The 7,462-nt window shown below is 38.4% G+C and overlaps 1 pseudogene; it reads right to left on the minus strand.

Annotated features, from left to right (window-relative positions):
* Positions 1–3,580: 3,580 nt before the first annotated feature.
* LOC102496426 (ATP-binding cassette sub-family E member 1-like) lies at positions 3,581–6,941 on the minus strand (annotated as a pseudogene).
* Between the last annotated feature and the right edge of the window lie 521 nt (positions 6,942–7,462).

Genomic DNA, 7,462 nt, shown 5'->3' on the forward strand with positions numbered 1-7,462 from the left:
GTTACCACTGGTTGGCACTTGAATATCATTATTTTTATTCATAATATTACATGAAATGAGAAAAAATATCAACATTATAATAATTCAGTGAAAGCAATGAGATTGAAATGCTGCTCTTGAAAAAAGTTTTTTTTTTTTTTTTAATTTGCTGGAGGGTTGTGCACTCATCTGGGAGAGAGAGAAAGGGGGTGGCAAAAAGAAAAATTATCAAGAAATGTGGAATTGTGATACTGTAATCCCTTCTCCTCCATCCCTCTCCTGTTGGGATTTTGGGTATGCATGCATATGAACTCAATGTGTTTCACAAGTTGCCTGATACGGGACTCAAACCATGTGATTGACCTGTTGAATCCAGCCACTTTAACCACCACACTCTGAATTGGTCCTAAAAAAAGGTTTCAGGGCACTTTTTATACATTGACATGAAGATCTAGTTTAAAACAATAGGTATGTATAAATTAAAAACTTGACTTTTATGTATAAAACTATCTGTAGTTATACATTGGTATAAAGATACACACATACACATGTATGTCCCAGGAGAGAAAGGGTGTTGGTGGCTTAACATACCATGTCATGGCACTAATTTTAAAATCCTGGAGTCTAGGACCAGCAGGAAGCATAATAATTATGGTGCTCGACTCCCACATTGCCAACCACAGTCTAAGTCACAAACCAGGGCTCTTGCAATCCTTGCTGAGTATGTGGACAAACAAATAGCATAGTAGTTTTGTCACCAGATTCCCACATAGTCAAGAGCAGTGTGAGTCCCAGACCGGTTGGCTTAAAACTCACATTTGGAGCTTGTGTGTGAGTGCCCAAAATCCCAAGAGAATAATGGAAAAGGGATTGTACCATGGCCATTTCCATGGAGGGTGATTTCTTACTTTCTCTCTCTCATTCCTCTCTGTCTCTCTGGTAAATGCACATGCCCAATAGCAAAACTCTGTCTAAAAATATGCTAGTACATGTGTGTGCATGCTCAACATTTACTCAGGGAATGATTTTTCACTTTTCTTCTCACTGTCTCTCTCTTCCTCTCCAACAAATGGACACACCCTATGGCAATATCTTTTAAAAAAATCCTAGAGGGACCAGCAGTTAGCGTAATGGCTATGTCACTGGACTCCCATGTAGTCGACCTTGGTTCGTGTCCTGGATCTGGTGGCTTAAGACTCACGCCAGTCATGTGTGCGTGCGTGGCCAAGATCCCAAGAGGAGAACGGAAGAGAAGGGATTGTGGCGTGGCCATGCCCCCTGGGGGGTGATTTCTCCCTTTCTGTCTCTCTGTCTCTGTCTGTCTGGCGAGTGCACGTGCCCTATAGCAAAAATCTCTCAAAAACAAAACAAAATAAAAATCCTAGAGAGCAATGATGCAAAGGATTGTTTTAATATGATGCTGGATGAATTAAATTTATCTTATAAAGAACGTTTTTTTGAAACAATCAGAAGGGTACATCATTCGTTACTTCACATTACTTCAAAAGGTATTCAAAGATTTGAAGTTTTTTATTGAGCAGACTTCAGAAAATTCAGTTCATCTGTGTTTTCATATGAGTAATATGACTGTTTTCTGTAGAAATTTTTTTTTAGGATTTTCTGTGCCACAGAGTGTGCAATCACCCAAAAAAGACAGAGAAAAGGAAAGCGAGAACTCATCCACCAGGGAGAATGGCCATACCTTAATCTCTTCTCCTCCATTCTCCTATTGGGATTTTGGGGCACACACATTCACATGCCTGATTTCCAAGTAGTGGGGTCTGGAGCTAGGGTCATGGTCAGCTCTGTGGGAATCAAATGCCTTAACCCCCTTGCCAATTGCTGGCCTCAATATATGTAATTTTTTCCACAAAATCACAAATGAGAAAATGATTTCCTGATATTCTAAATCTCAGTCTCTGGCAAATGTTTTCTGTGGAAATCTAGTTTTCTTTGATTTCTTGCTACAGTATCATCTTTAAGCTGAAGGAATGGTTATGTTTATTTTTATTGGATTTTACAGAAACATGGGAGTATGTTACTAATAACCATGGTTTCCTAAAAAGTCAGAAAACAACTGAGTATGAACACTTCCATATGAAAAATTGTATTACATATTTTGAAATTGTACAAACCTCAGTGTTTTGCAATAAAACTCTAACGTAAGAAAAAATATATATTCAAATATCAAATCATTGTCTTCATCATTTTGACTTGTTTTTAACTAACTTTTTTTCTCTTTCTCTTTTTCTTTTCTTTTTTTTTCTTTCAGGTTTTATTTATTTATTTATTTTAATATTTTAAACATACATTTGCACATTGAGGTTTATTGCGACACTACTCACAATCGCTAAGACATGGAACCAACCCAAATGCCCCCTTACGGATGAATGAATTGAAAAACTGTGACACATTTAACTAACTTCTTACCAGACCTCATCAGGTTGCAGTTGCCTACACAGTCCATGAGTGTTGGCAGGAGTTTCAGTGTGAGCATCCCTCAGGCCATTCTCTGTTCTCCTGGGGATCACATAATTAGAATTAATTAGGTGTTTCCTGAGGAGGAAATCTTTCATCACTTTGTTTCATGTAAAGATTAATTTATTTGATACTAGAGAAGATAACCTGTATGCCATTCATTTATCACACATAAACAGCCGGACCGCAAGGCAGTGCAGTTATGGAGAGCACTTGAATGAGTGAGTCCCCCCACTCTGATACTGAAGATAACATACAGACAGGGTGGATAGCCAGTGTTTGTGGAGGGACTGAGGGATGGCATTGAGCCATTGCATATCTCAATACCTCTGACAATAGTCATCATATGTTCTTAAAATTCTCAGATGAGTGTGGTCTTGGATTTTTCTAATTTTAATCTATGTCCTGGAGAATCGATGGGAATCAAACTTTCAAAGGGACATTGATGTTGTGAACTTTGTTGATTGACAACATGCTTTTCTTCTTCCCTGAAGTCCATTCTCTGGGATAAATTTGGGGGATCTTGTACTGCTCTGGGAAGCTCCAGCTTGCTGCATTTGTGGTTAATTTCTTAGGCTTCCCTAAAGCTGGAAACCAGCAGGTGGTGGCCCTGGAGTGGCATAGAGGTGCTCAGTCCACATACTGGCATTCATCCCTGGAGGGGAACAATGGTTTCACTAGAGCCCTTGGGAATACTTTCCAAGTCCTCATTCTGCAGTCAGGGTCATGCAGCGCTGGCCTGTTCCTATCAGTAGGTCCAATGCAGACTTACCTGGCTCTTGATGATATGGGGGTTCTGAGGGGCTGGCAGGGAGCACTCCTAAACCTGCCCCCCACATTGGTCCTGCATTGACCACGGGGCACCACCTTTTGGCTACTTGGAGGTAATTTATATAGCTTGAAATGTCTTTATAGATTACGATGCACAAAAAGGGGCTTAGAAAGAACAGTAAAGTGGTATTTCTGTATTTGTGCTATACAATTTACAACACAACTGTCTTTTCATGTTACGCTAAGTAAATTATACTTCAAGCTCCTGAGTATGTGGGCATTAAACCTGATTAAAAGTTTTCAGTAAGTGTTTCTTTTAATAAATTGCTTGTAGATATTTTCAAGATGGAGTCTAATCATCCAAGAAATAGTAGTTTCCAATCTTCTTTTGTTCCATGTCCTTAATTGAGTTGCGTTTATTTGTTTGTAGCCTATAGTTGTTTGGATCTCTTCTGAATGTAATTTCAAGGTAAGATAGAAATTTATTCATGCCAACCCAAAGGGTATAAGGGCTGTTTGTGACTGTGTTCTTAGATGGAAAAGTGTCAAAAACGATGACTCTATTTGCTAAATAGGTAGCCATGATGAAGTCATGTTCTATGACAAAGGCTGTTTTCTTTGCATGAAGTATAAAACATTTGACAACTTGAGCTGCCATCAGTCTTTGTTCAGAATTCAAATAGGCAGATAGTTCATCAATTAAATAGACATCAGCAGATTTTCCCAAACAAAGAGCTAAAGCTACTTCCTGCAATTCACCACCAGATAATGTCTGCACCTCTTGATCAATTATGTTTTCAATTGGAAGAGGCTTCATCACATCAGTCACAAATTGTGGATGAGTGTAAGCATCTCTTATCTTTGCATGCAGTAACTGGTGAACACTTCCATTTGATTTGGGACTGATTTTCTGTGGTTTATAACTGACATTTAAAATTGGCACTTCTCCTTCATCAGGATTAAGTCTTCCAGCAAGCATTCTAATAAATGTTTTACTGGTGCCATTTTCACCCTGCATCACCGTGATTTCAGAATCTGTAAACTCTCCAGCTACAATTTAATTTAAGCTTTCCCATATATTTCTTCTTGATATTTATACATACACATCATTTTGCCTTCTTCATCTATTGTCTCTGCCACTTTAAAAACAAGTGCTGCATCTCTGAAGTTCAAGTTTTCTGTTGGAAAATAGCCATCTAAATTAATGTTGATACATTCTCTTACACTAAAAGGAATACTAACCATGACATAAGCACTTAGTATGCCATATAAACAGCAGATAAAGTCAGAGAGATAGTGTAATATACGTAGATCATGCTCCATCACAATGTTGCATCTATCTGGATTTATTAAAGATCATATAGCAGCCTTTTAATGCTGCTTGACATCTGGGTAAGTAGAGGGTTCATAAAACATGAAAATATCAGTTTTCTGTATTCAAACGACAGCACAAGGAAATCTCTGTAACTCTCCTACTGAAAGGTCTTCAACATTTTGTTCTTCTAGGTGGGTTAAATCAAGCCGTTGACATATAATTGCTTGTGTATTTGTTTTATCCTTTCTATCTAAAATAGACCCCACTGTCCCCTTTACAGCCTTGGGAATCTGGTCTACACAAATAATTTTGCAATTCAGATCCATGGAAGTAAGTCAAAATCTCTTGCCAGTCAGGAGGATTATACTTGTTGAGGTTTGGCTTCTGCTTTCCTGCTGCAGTTTTAAAGCAGTTGACTTTCCAATACCATTAGTTCCAATCAATCCCAAAACTTCACCTGGACTAGGGATAGGCAACCTGTGAAGTTTGAAGACATTGGCACAATATCTACGTGTTGTTTCTTTTCCCATGTTGCTTGGTAAATAGACAATTAATAAGGCGCCAAAGGGGCATTTCTTAATACAAATACTAAAACCAATACAATGAGTTTCTTGAAATCAATGGTATTTTACTATGGGGTGTAAACTCTATGCATACTTTTCCTATTTGAACCACAGGGTAACTTTTTGCACTCTTGCCGACATTTATTAGGTTTATATTTGTCATGGTTGACAATACTTAACCATGTAAGTTTCCTTCCACTGAAATGCTGGCTGTAAAATAATTTGAACATCTGTACACTTTTTTCTAATTCTTGGGGAATTGCAAACAGAGATGAAGAAGCCTGAGTAAGAGGCCATGTACCAGCAGAACAAATATTTGAAAGCTAATTCTCAAATCTATTACTGTGTCTTGGTTTTTGATAAAATTATTAAACCTATTGCTGAGATCGGCACTGACACTCATATCTATATACATCCAATGCAGCTTCCTGGTAAACTTGTAGCCACAGGCTTGCTTTAATTTTTTGATCATGGCTTCTTCAGGATCCATAGACATAGAGAACCCATGAATTAAACATTTTGCCAGCATTCTTGTGTAGAACTTTTGAAAAATGTCCTTATCATTGATGTACTTGAAAACAGTAATGAAGCTCATGAGTTTGTCTTCCACTTCATTCTCAGTCATCCCTTTTGCTGCCTCCTTTTAATAAGTTGTCACAGTACTTGGCTAGCAATTCAGGCACTCTGCAGACAGACTTGGGCTCTCTGTGGTTCACAACTGACATAAGGGCCTTATCCAGTGTACTCATAAAGTGCTGGTCACCATTCAAAACAGTGTTGATAAGCTGAACAAATTTATTGTGTACTTCCAAAACTGACTTCACGAATAGCATTGGCATATTTTACCTGAATAAGGTTATTGGTTGCTCTAAGGCCCTCATTGTGGATATAATTTTGCAGCTCCTAGATCATATGAGGTAAACCAGTGGACACAGAACAGAGTAGGATGTACATGTTTTTCATGTCACTTTTTTTTCTCCTGTCGAGTGATATTATGACATTCTGCATGCATGTAAGAACTGCAGGTGGTCTGCTACATTCGCTGCTGACATCCACATATCACTTTAGTATATGAACTTGGATTTCAGTATTTTCGACATCAAATTTCTTCATCCTTTAATCTACGTAAAACCTTTTCCATTTACTGTGGTTTGATTGTTGTAATAAATTTGAAGTTTCTTGTTTGTAATACTCTCCTGTTTCAGTCAGAAAGGGAGACTCAAAGATTTCCTGATAAAACTTTAAGGGGAATTTTTTCTTATACTGTTCAACATGAACAAAGGAGTTAATAAACCCATGGATTACTTTCTGGTTTGGATCTTCACCACCACGATCATTCTTGATTTCCTGGAGCAACATTTAGATAAGGATAGTCTGAAGTGGTTCAACCATCAATTTCCTCCAGGTATCCAATGCTAGCTCTCCTATTTCCATAAGTGGTTCATTCATATCTACCTCACCATAGCCATACTGAAGGTCAGCTCCTGTCCATGTATTCTATTTAATAAACTGGGTGTTCAGATACCTATACAAGCAGCCCATGTAGCCTGCATCCTTGCTGTATGCCTAGGGTGCATCACAAGTACTTGTTCTTCAGACTCCAGGACTCTCGTGAAAATACCAAATGTGATTTTCAAAAAAAAATAAAAAATCTTAGTTTCTGTATAAAGTCTTTCTCCAAAGGCTTCAGTATAGGCCACACATAAAGCATAGATATCTGAGAAGTGGTAGTTCCACGTTGCTCTTTCCACATACTCCAACATGATGACAGCTTTGAGAGTTGTTAAAAGTTTGTTCCACGTTTCATCAAAATCTACTCTTGGTTTCAAAGACATCATGCTAGTTTAGTGTTGAAATCTGCGGAAGCAGCAGGCAGCTCGGTGGAGCAAAGGAGGAAGCCCAGGCAGGTGAGAAAGGTGGCCAGTGGCAGTGGCTGTCAGCTTGTGTTCCAAGTTTAATGCACTGCCATTACTGTGCACCAAGGCCACCTCCCTGCCGGCCACTGCCACTGGCCCAGGAGATGCGGGGGGAGGGCAGCCAAGCACTCTGAGTTTTAACATATCTAGGTAACAATTTAGACAAAATTACTTGCTTTTGAAGGTGACTCTTGTCAACTTCAAACTTGCTCAAAGTGCAAACTAAATGTTGTTATTACTAGTACAAGTAGAAATAAAATGGAAATTAACTTTCTGATCTTTATTTTTATGTATGTATATTTACTCATTTTTGTTTTGTTTTCTGTTTGTTTTTGTTTTTTTTTTTTTTTTTGGAGAGGTTTTTGCCATAGGTTGTGTGTGCTTACGAGACCAACAGAGAGAGGCAGAAAGCGAGAAATCACCCCATGGGGGGATGGCCA

The sequence above is a fragment of the Tupaia chinensis genome, unplaced genomic scaffold, assembly GCF_000334495.1.
Source record: "Tupaia chinensis unplaced genomic scaffold, TupChi_1.0 Scaffold146544_1, whole genome shotgun sequence".
Taxonomy (NCBI): domain Eukaryota; kingdom Metazoa; phylum Chordata; class Mammalia; order Scandentia; family Tupaiidae; genus Tupaia; species Tupaia belangeri.